The following is an 11,883-nucleotide window of genomic DNA, read 5'->3' as shown; positions in this document are numbered from 1 at the left end:
ATATCATTTGACATTTTATTTTTTAAAAAGCTACTGATCATTTTTAACAACCACAAAATTTAATTATAGACATTTTAAAGTACTCATTATAGGTCTAGGAAACTAGTGATTTCACAAAACATTCCATACACTTATACCAACCTTGAAAATAGTTTCCAGAAGGCAAAAGGCACACAAGATTTGTCACTAGGCAACATTGTATTGCATGCGTATTAATTCTGTCATTTATTCTGCTGCCCTCTTCCTACTCTATTCAGTTTCAACAGATTAATAAAACTTAAAGCTAGCTCCACATTTAATTCTAGAATTTTCCAACAAGCACAGATTTTCAAAGAAATAAAGCCAACACTAGAGTCAGAGGATCTTTATGATAGAAGATAAATATATATATAGATATATTTTTTTTTCTCTCACCAGATATAGATAGAAGATGAAAGAAACATGTTAAATTACTTTGGCTTCTAATGCTCCCTTTTAATTTTGATAACTTGATAATCTTTAGGTCTGTGATCAAAGATAAACATTTTATCCACTATTGCTGAATTTCTGTTATGTACTACCAGTGTATTGTGTGTGTGTGTTAAATAATGGAAGACTACAAAAAATATTTGTATTGATTTAACTGCACTTTTGTTTGGTATATCCCACAAAACAAATATGACAAATTTAATATCAATGGCAATTTTATTTTTTAAAAACCTCAATCATAAATTAATTTCTTTAAAAACCCACTAGAATAGGCTCCACACTTGATTTTGGAAGTTTTGTTTTCCTTTTTTTCCTTTGTGTGTGTGTGTGTGCGTGCATGTGTGCATGTGATTTTTTTTCTCCATTGAAACTAAAATTTTAACTCTCAATATTTGGAGAATATAGGGGAGTAGATAGAAGCAGGAAAAGAGAATCCGATTCATTTTTGCTATTTATATTCCAAATTTGCTCTGTGCATGCCTTTTTGTTTTATGATTATACTTCTAAAAATTTTATCATCTCATCTTTCTTGAACAGTTATTCGGAGTACCTAAGACACTCTTGTCCCTAAATCTGGTCTCTACTCCGAAGCCAAAATGATCATTTTAGACAAATGCTGCCCTTCTGCTGATGGTCTTCAAGGCCCTCCATGAAATGGGCCCACCTCGCTATCCACTTTCCTTCTCCCTCAGTGGGTGCCATTTACAGGGGCTTTTCAGTCCCTCAGATGCTCTTTCCTGCTTCAGCTTATTTGGATTCCTTATGCGGCAAACTCCTCACTCTGCACATTTTGGCTTGACACCTCCTTAGAGAGACTGATCGTTTAAGGCGGATCTTCCTAGCTATTCTTTATCGCTGCACCCTGTCTCTTCCCTTCAAAGCACTTGTCATCCTATAAAAAATGTTCACTTATTTATTTATATGGGCACATGGTAAGTGTCTGTTCACCAGTGTGTCCCGAGAGTAGTTGAATGAATAAAGTTATGTACCTAATCAAATTTTAAAGAACATTGATTAATGTACTGAGCTGAGCTAGACATACATCTCAGTATAAATATGAAATAATCTCAATAACTTATTCATTGATTTTTATCTAATAAATATTTATTGGCTATTGTGTGCTAAGGACTATCCTAGGTTCTGAGAATACATCAATTAAAAACAAACAAACCTGTTCTCATTGAGCTCATATTCTGGGCATGAATGGACGTATGGGGGGGGGCGGGAATGGATAGGCAAATTACAGGGTCAATTAAAAGGTCAAAAGTGCTGCAGAAACAAAAGAGGAAAGAAAGATCAGGAGTGTAGGAGAAGGGTGAGCAATTTTAAATAAAATAGCGAAGAAAGGCCTCAATCAGGGGAAAAATCATCCCAAGCAAATAAAAGAAAGCAAAACAAAAGTAATCATAAGAAGTGCAGATGCCACAAGATGGGAGCACAGAAGGAGAATCCGGGAGGTGCGAGGCCTTTAAGGCCATTGAAAGGACAGGGGCTTTTACTCTGCATGGAATATAAAGCCAATGAAGGTTTTAAGATTTTAAGCTGGGAAGTGAAATATGTTTTAACAAGATCCTTCCGGCTGCCATGTTAGGTGTAGTCAGCAGGGGATCAACAGTGGGAGCAGGGAGACCCCTTAAGGTGCCATGGAAATAGCCCAGGTAGCAAACGATGGTGATGGGGACCAGAGTGGTGACAAGTGGGCAGATTCAGGATATGTTACGAATGTTGAATCAGTTTTATCACCCAGATTTCTCCTGGGAAATGACACAGCAGAGAAGGTAGCGTTAGCAATGAACAGAGCAGCTGCTAATCCATGGCATGTGGGAAATCGTATTGCCAGATTTCCCTTAACTAAGTTTTCTGTATTTGGAAGAAGTTCCTTAAGAAGCTTAGTTTAGGAAGAAAGGCAAGCACTGTGGACTGAATTTAGGAGGAAAAAAATGTTTTGCCAGAGAAAATGGAAGAATTTATCAGTTATGCTGGAGAAGAAAAGTGCTGAGAGACAAAATGAGAGGGCAGGGTTTGGAGCCTGACATAACGGAAGACAGTGTGCTACATGATGTCACCATTTCCTTAACGGTCAAACTTTTCAACAAAGCTACTAACATCAGGAAATATTTGTGACGAGTATACATTTGTGGAAATAATCCGTATTGGAATAGAGGGGATGAGGAATCAGGCAGAGACAGAAACAAGAAGTTAGTCATGGAAACTCACCAAAAGGAAGGGAGCGCCTTTGTTCTCATAAAACCATGAGATTGGAGGCTGAAGACAGGCTTTCTAGATCTTGAGGAGTTGGAGGTCACAGCAGACCTCTTTCTAAGCAAGCCTAACAAGATTTAAATCTGAAACCTCTCATTTGGGAATCTGACTCAGGTACAGAGACCAACCAGTTGAGATGAATAAGGAAGCTATCAAGTTATGAATGAGATAAAACTTGTCTATCATTGCTATTTAAAGCAAAATCAAACAAAACAAAGCACCCTGAGATGATTATAGTTGACACAATCAAATCTGGCCACCTGTTAGGCCACCAGAACTAGAACACCTGACAACAAAGGCAAAGACCATACTGGTGACAATTACCGCATCTAAAAGAAACCAAAGGTACCAAGTAATTATTTGACAAAACAGTGGTGTCAATTATTTTGTAAAATTGTGTAGAGATTTAAAAAGTGCTCCATAAAATAATTTTTCCCCTAAGACTCATATTCCAAAGATAGTTAATTATCCTGAGATCATTTAAAATGAAAAATACCAGAGTGTGCTCATCATTATTTTTATTGATCATAATAGCTAGGAATTTGTAGACTATGAACATTTTTTCGTACTGTAACTATATCATTTGTGGTTTCCACCATTTAAAAAAACAGGATATGTTATGTAACAACCGTTAGATGACGTAAATAAACACACAGATATACTGGGCTCCGTGGGACTGGTTGACAGCATGAGCCAACCCCTACCTCTTACCCATACACCTCGGACTTCATGTTGCGTTTATATGAATCTTCTTTCCTTCTTTTCTATTTCATATCAGACTTTGTTCATATTAAACAAACTTTATTTGTGGTAAAATGGGTCTATGTACAAAGGACCTCAAATAGAACTTATAGTATGATATTCTCCAAGTCCCACCTTCCATCAAAAGGCCTTTCTAAAGGTGTACTTTCAAAAATGAATATTTCCCAGACTGAATCAGGGCAACAGATTAAACATGATATGCTGAATTTTTCATCATAGAACTGGCATCTTTGGAATCGAAATCTGTCAGCAGTGAGATTTTACTTATTCACTAAGTTTTAGGCCAAATGACTAGGTTAGGTTATGGATAGATACACATACAAACATCCACACACATACATATTCATAGATATCCAGATAGATGTCTAAATATAAACACCTATCTGAATATAGATATGTTTATACATATATGAACATAGATACATGTACATATATAAAAATATCATATTTACATATATACGTATGTATGTATGTTTGTGCGCACACACAAGTCAATGCTGATGGCTGTCTTTAACCTTAGCCTGGACAGATCAACTGCAACCCTAGAATGAGGCCTCCAGACAACTTCTGAACTGAGGATCCACTCAGGTCGTTACGTATTAGAAAACTGACCGATTCTACAGCCGAGGAGTGGAGTAATTTAGGGGCAAGGCAAAGCCTTCGACATTAGGTGCATTTGGATACAAACACCAGCTCTATCACTCACTAGCTGAGTAAACTCGGAGGGATTATCCAATCTTTTTGAACTTAAGTTTCTTCAATTGTATGCCGAAGATCACAATATCTACTTTAGTGTGTTTTCCAGAGAACTATACTAACACGAAGTACTATATGTATGGAGAATGGTACATAGTAATGCTTCTGACTGCTGTGATCGGGGATTAAAGAATGTACTGGGAGGTCACAGAGGCTTCTGGTTTAAAGTATGAGCTGCAGAGTCCCACAGATCTGGTTTGAACCCCAGTTCTGTGACTTCTTGGCTGCATGAACTTAGGCAAGTCACTTACATAGTTTAAACTTCACTTTTTATAGGATGGGGATAATATTATTTCATAGTATTATTATTATATAAATAAGATGATACTTAAATGAACCCTTGTTTGGCACGAAGTAAGTGCTCCATACGTGCTAATTACTGTAACTTTATATTTTTTTCTCCACCAGCGATGAGGCTGCCACAGCACAGGCCATTAGTAAAAGAATAACCATTTGAACTATTTGAAGAATATGTTAGAAGGTTAAAATTATTTTTAACAGGTTGGAACACTGGCCATAACTAAAAAGATGAAATTAAATGGAGATTAATGTAAAATCGTACTTTTAGATTTACAAAAAATATTTGAAAATACAAAATGAGAGAGAGGATGAACTTTGCAAACATTATGCTAAGTGAAAGGAGCTAGTCACAAAAGACTACATATTGTATGATTCTGTTTGTATGAAATTTCCAGAATAGGCAAATGAATAGAGAAAGTAGGTTAGGGATTGCCCAGGGCTTAGCGTGGGAACAGGTAGAAGAAATGGGGATTGACTGCTAATGGTTACCTGGGTTCTTCCTGGGGGTACAAATATGTTCTAAAATTACATAATAGTGATGGTTGCAGATCCCTGTGGCTTTGCTAAAAAACACTGAATTGTACACTTTAAGTGGTAAATTGTGTGGTATGTGAATTATATCTCAACAGAGCTGTTTAAAAATGAGATTTAGATAAAGGCAGTTTAGCTTAAAAAATAGAAAAATATTTAATTTTATAGTAAGCAAAGCATTGTTCAAACCTTCTGAATTTAGAATTTTTCAAAGATGTAATGGGTTCCACAGGACATAATGAGTTTCTTGTCACTAGAAGCATTCAACCACGAGCCAACTGCCTGGCAGGGGTATTAACACAGGGTTTGAGCATAGGATGAGTGTTTTGTTTAGATAACCTTCAAGGTTACGTTTAACTCCAAGATTCTGATTCAGCAATTCTGTGATCAGTGTGACAAGACTGCCAGAACAGCTAATGGAATCCAGTTCGCATCAGCAGAGGTAAAGTGTTAGATCAAAGGAGGTAAATGGGCCATTGTAATCTTTCTGTTCAGAATTCATTGAGTTTGGAAAGCAAGGAGCATTCAGGATCCAGGTTTTGTAGGGCCCAAAACTTAAACAATTTTGAGGGCCTTTTTAAAAATTACAAAATTAAAAATTCAAAACCAAGTATAAAAATTGATGATCAGTTAGACTAAAAAAGAGATCACAAACGATGAAAAGGTGACAAATTTCACAAAATTCAAAAATATAATATTTTCATTAATTGCCCGACATACCTCTAAAAAATGTGACCACAGAGCCTTAGGTCACCTCTTTCTGTGACGGCAGTTTTGTAATTTCTTTTGTAGAAGAGAAAGATGATTCAATCTTCTGGCATGGTCGATCGAATGTGTTTTTATTATTGATCGCTTGGAAACATTTTTTCAGCTTCACAGCTCATTGGTAATGTGATAGAAATGTTCAGGATCATTATCAACTTCAGGAAAACTGTTCTCTAGTCTCCTTCATGTATGAATGGTAAGATTTCAGATCATTGCAAGTTTTCTTATGCACTAGTTTTAAACACCCTTTGAACTGATGATATTCGCTAACCAGGTTGTCTTCAATTTCCTCAAGTTAGAAAACCAGGAGTTGGCACAGCAGATATAGAAAGATTCCTGGCAGCCATTCCTACTCTGAGACAGCTAGAGGGAGCTTAAGAGTCCCAGCAGTGACTGCAAACACACAGGTATATCCTACTAAACCACGGAAAGATATCCCCAACTAGCCAAATCCAGAAATGCCAACGGCCAGCGCAGAGCCACCTTGCCTTCCCACCGAAAGTCTGGAAAGTCAGAGCAGTCTTAATCTATTGAGGTTTAAATATCTTACTTTTGCAAGTTTTACAAAACACATTGCTGCAAACACACTGCTCAGAGGCTGTGGAAGGGGCCTGCCCATGCAAGTGGAGCCCTGAAGCTCTTAGCTTCTGATAAATCCACTCTGTCAGAGGGTGATTTTTAAAGCAAACTGGCTGCTAGAATGCTAAAACCATGCAGCATGAGAAATGTCTGAGGGAACTAGGGATTTTCAGCCTGGAGCACAAAAGACCTAGAGGGACATGATTATTGCCTTCGAATATTTGAGGGCCTGTCATGTAGACATCTGTCCAGCCAGCCACTCTGAGTAGCTCCAAAGGACAAAACTAAGAACAATGTGAAGAAGTTGCAAGGAAGGAGATTTCAGCCAACTCTAAGAAAGAATTTTCTAAACAATTAAAGTTACTCAAAAACAGAATGAATTTCCTTATGTTCTGATGGCTCCCTGTCGCTTGGAATGTTGTACAGAGGCCTGTCAAGAAGAGTGCTATAGATAAGATTTCTACAATGAATAGAAGTTCTGGCTAAATAATTTCCAAGTTACAACTCGGTAACTTTCCAATATACTCAAGAGGTTAGATTATCAGGAAAAAAATAGCCCTTCAATGTATCTATGGTCAGAGTAGCTTAAGCAAATTTCAAAATGGAATATTATAGAATTTTCCATATACAGCAAATCATACCTTTCAGAAATTGAAAGTTATGTGCCATAGAAGTATCAACGACATTTGGATACTATCCTCTAAAATCAGCTCTATACTGGCTATCAGCATATAATCCCATTCACACCGTTTGTTCATTCATAAATAATTACTGATTACCTATGTGACAAACACTGTTACACTTGCTGTCTACAAGGAAAAAATGAGTAAAAACAGCCGTGGTCTCTTGCTTCGTGTAGCTTACAGTCAAGTTACATTTCTCTGTATGAAAAGTTTGTATATTCAGAAAGAATATACAGTCTATAGGGTTTTATTAAACAATATTGTCACCAGCATGAGCTCTCACGTGAGACAGCAGGAGTCCCAATCCTAGCCCACCACTTACAGGAGCAGTTGCTTAGCCTCACTGCATCTCAGTTTCTTTATTTGGAAAATGAAGAGAATACGTGTCCCACAGGATTGCCGTGAACGTCCATGGAATATTGCTTGCAGAAATGTTTGACACAGTATCTGTCACATATAAATGCTCTGTAAATATTAGCTATTATTATTATAAATCTATGGCATGCAGAACACTCTTCCCAGTGTCGTATGTTGTAAGAGACTTTAAAAGAAATAAGCCGTAACACAGAAGGGTTCAAAAGAGGAGCTTATACATTCCTAAAGCTGTTGTGTTCTTCCCTGAAAATGCAGTGTATCTGGAATAATTTACCTGAATAAAAGCGACACATGGTCAAGATAAAATCCTTAACAGTAAACCATGTAAAACCCTTATCAATCACTAAATGGAAAGCACATTTCCAGAGAGAAAACCATTTGTAATGACCCTGTGTCACGACTCACTCAGAGGTCACAGAACGTGGTGCTGCTGAGATGTGGTGAGAATTGCCCAGTGAGGACCGTGGGATGTCCCTGAAGGACTTGAAACACTGCTTCTTGGTGAGCAGCGCTGAAGCCAGTATTTTTGCAGAGACCTTTTCTTTTGTTGACTATTGCCATTTTAAGGACTTTTTTTTTTTAAGATTTTCTTCTGCCATTTCAGCAGTTATGTGGTAAACACCTGACACGGGCAGAATCATGTTTTATCAAACAGTTCAAGCTGTTGGCTTCTGAATGTGGAGGCTAATACAATTGTGTGCAACTGGATTGCAGTTACATCCAAGGTACCAAAACTCTCAACTATTTTTATTGATTATATTCCTCTTAAAGTTTCCTACAAGCAAGGGAGACAGAGAAATGATGTTCCTCCCACACTAAGAATTATTTTATCATAAAAAAATGAGAAACCATGTTCTTCATCAGGTCTGGGTTCCATTTCCCTGAAACCGGTCTCTGACAGTCAAACACAGGCCAGCTTTATGGGAAGGCACATGGTATTGTTTTCTGCTTCCAGCCCTTGAAACTGGCCTGACCCACATGAGCTCCGAGCACCTAAATGCTTATGTATTCAGACTGCAGCTGCCGCCCCACGACCTCCCTCACTTGGTCCCAGTTTCTGATTCTGCATCTGCTTGGCCCAAATCCTTAATGCTTTGGCTGCACTTACATCCTTCCGTGACCTGTATTTTGTATCTCAATCATTACAGAGTCTGCTTTCTCTAATGGACTCTGTTTATGTTAGTCAAACTTCTTCCAATTGCAAGTAATAGAACCCCAACTCAAACTTAGTTTATAAAACCAAATTTATTAGCTCATGTATCAAGAGTGCAAGTTTCAGACACAGCTTAATACAGGGGTTTGAACTCTGTTTCCAAGGAGCTCTCCATCCCTTGTCTCTGCTCTCCCATGGATTGGTCTTTATTTTCAGCCTTTTACAGAAATAGACATCCGTGCTTCTCCTTCTCCAGTGTTGGGACTTAGAAATGAGCCTCTTTGGCTATGCTGGTTTACACGTCCATTCCTGAGACTAAGGATGAGGTAGGTCACCACATTCACAAGACCTGGACTGAGTTTGCAAGAGGGATGTTTCTCTACAGGAAAATGAGAGAGCTTATATTAAAAGAGTGCATATATCGGGGCTGGCCCCGTGGCCGAGTGGTTAAGTTCGCACGCTCCGCTGCAGGCGGCCCAGTGTTTTGTTGGTTCAAATCCTGGGCGCGGACATGGCACTGCTCATCAAACCACGCTGAGGCAGCATCCCACATGCCACAACTAGAAGGACCCACAACGAAGAGTATACAGCTGTGTACCGAGGGGCTTTGGGGAGAAAAAAAGGGAAAAATTAAATCTTAAAAAAAAAAAGAGTCCATATATCAAAAGATTACGGCAGTGATCATAAAATGTGTGTGCACATCAGAATCACCCAGAGAGCGTGTTAAGACGGATAGCTGGGCCTCATCCCCGAGTTTCTGATTTAGAGGGTTTGAAATAGGGTGGATAATTTGCATTTTTAACAAGTTCCTTAGTGCCTGGGCTGATGATGGTCCAAGGACCACACTCGGAGAGGAATTAGAGGAGGAATAAAGGTCGGTTGTGTCAAACATCAGATGCCCACTATCCTTATTGACCTGTTCCTATGGTTTGTGGCCTGCTCTGCTGTCTCAGGTAAGGGCATGTGTTTTGGGCCCTAATCCTACAGAACTTCTCTTCACTCTTAAACAAAGGCCACTTGGTTGGTGCCCTAGCCAAACTCTTGAGAATGTCACTATCTATAGAATCATTTTACCAAAATTAGGGCCATTTCACTCGATATTCAATTTTTAAAAGTCTGTACTGAGCCACTGTGACTCCCAATACTCCTTGCTATATATTACACAACATTGTGTTTCAAACCATTTTTCAGACGTCCTATATCACAACAACAGAGGATGTAGTTAAAAATATAGATTCCTTGGTGATAACTGAGACCTATTCACCAAAAATTTTTGTGACTGTGGCCTTAGAATCTAGATTTTTTAGCAAGAAGCCAACTAGTTTTTTACCCATTAAAGTTTGAAAATTTAGAATATATATGATTCCCCTCACCAGGTTTCTAAACAAGACTGATTTCTCAACATTGACAGCAGAATAGATTCACCTGGGGAACTTAAAAAAGAAATCTGTATCCTATCCCAAAATCAATTGATTATGAATCTCTAGAGACGGGGTTTGGGTATATGTAATAAACTAACTTCTCTAAGTATAGAAGTTTCCATAGGAGAAATAATTAAAGGACGTAATTTTGGGTAGTTAAATGAAAGAGAATTTATTAATGTTTTAACATTGTAAAAAATGTACATAGATGTGAACTTTCCAGAAATCCTGAAATCTCTGAGGTGGTGAAGTTTTGTGCCGTGAAAAGCAACTACTACTTTACATAGAAAGATACTAAATAATATGGCAAGTTTATAAAAGAGAGTTTAAAAAAAAAAAAAAGAGCTTATACTAATACACATAGGAAAGGTTAACAGTGATTTTTAGGTGATTTTTGTCCCACTTATCTGTTGTATGTCCTTTAAAATACTTCAGTATATGCAGGGTGGGGTGATGTGTGTGATATTTAGATTAAGCTAAGGATGAAATGGTTTGTTGGAATTCTAATTAGAAGGCTTATACTCTAGAGGTACATACTATAAGTGCTTTTGTTTTCCTAATCTTAATTAACAATCAAGGCTTCAGTAATTAGAATGCTGTCGGATATGCGTTTGTATTGAACAACATAGTGCCTTTTAATTAGCATAAAATATTAAATTGGGATTTTTTTGAGTTGAACTTAAAGGCATTCAAGACATATGGCTAAGAATAATTTTTAGAGACTTTCTCCAACCCATGCATAGATAAGGTGTAAGAATCCAGGGAAGTTGTGCTTTTTTTACCTTAGGTTTGAAGACCTTGGCGAAAGCTCTAAATTGTCCTGAGTTCCTCCATGAACACTGGAGGGCTTTGTTTGCCTAAGGCTGGCTTTAAGGCTGAGAAAATTCTGCATCGAGAGTCTTGGAGTTTTCCCCAAGTCAACTTTTCATGCAAGATGATGACTGAAACACCTAAAAAAGCAAGAACTGGAACTTCCTAGAGAGCTAAAAACAGGTTATATTTGAGCTCATTTACCAATAAAATTTAGTTAATGAACATATGGACATATGGCAGTTTTTCATTTGAGAGATAGTAAGAGGAATAGTTAACCCTTGTTCAAAACTTCTTTGGGGGAAAGCTACCAAACAGAACCCCAGAACAGCATTATATAGAAAATGTATTGATAAATAAAATTACATCTTAATGACTCTGTGGGCTTTTATTCATTTTTTTCGTATCTTTTTTTAAGTATCATTATGGAACTCTATTTATCATCATGTTTCCTAACCACAAAGTTCAAACACCAAACAGTTGAGTTCAATACCAGGCATCTGACAAACCTTTGGCCTGGAACCCAGTGGCAGCTCTGTACTCCTTACTCCCTCCCAAACGTCTCTGCCTGTTCTAGAGAAGCCGACAAACAGCATATGCTGACTTTTTCCAAATCTCCTCTACATGCATATTAATAGTATGCAATGGGCAGAAATGTGCCTGTTATCTCAGATAAACACACATCCTTGACATAGCTGAATGCCCATCATGTTTGATTCAACTAGAAGAATATGCCTAAACCCCCTTTTTTAAAAGTAATCTAGAAAGGTGGGAAATTAAGAATAGATGTGAGATCAAGAGTGAGTGCTAAGTGCATGCACACGCACACACACACAAGCCCCTGGTGTTCTATTTTCAGATGTACATGGATCCAGTGCTTCCACAAAGATTATGAAGTGTAAAGACAACTGTATCTCTTGGCATCCCCTTAGAAGTTGAGTACAAGATCATTTTAGCGCAGAACAGAGAATGTATTTCAAAATAATTTACAAATGAGTCAATGGCAAAAGCAGGATAA

Source organism: Equus quagga, chromosome 7 (genome assembly GCF_021613505.1).
Source record: "Equus quagga isolate Etosha38 chromosome 7, UCLA_HA_Equagga_1.0, whole genome shotgun sequence".
NCBI classification, from domain to species: Eukaryota; Metazoa; Chordata; class Mammalia; order Perissodactyla; family Equidae; genus Equus; species Equus quagga.
The sequence above is the reverse complement of the archived record's forward strand: the minus strand, read 5'-3'. Positions refer to the sequence as shown.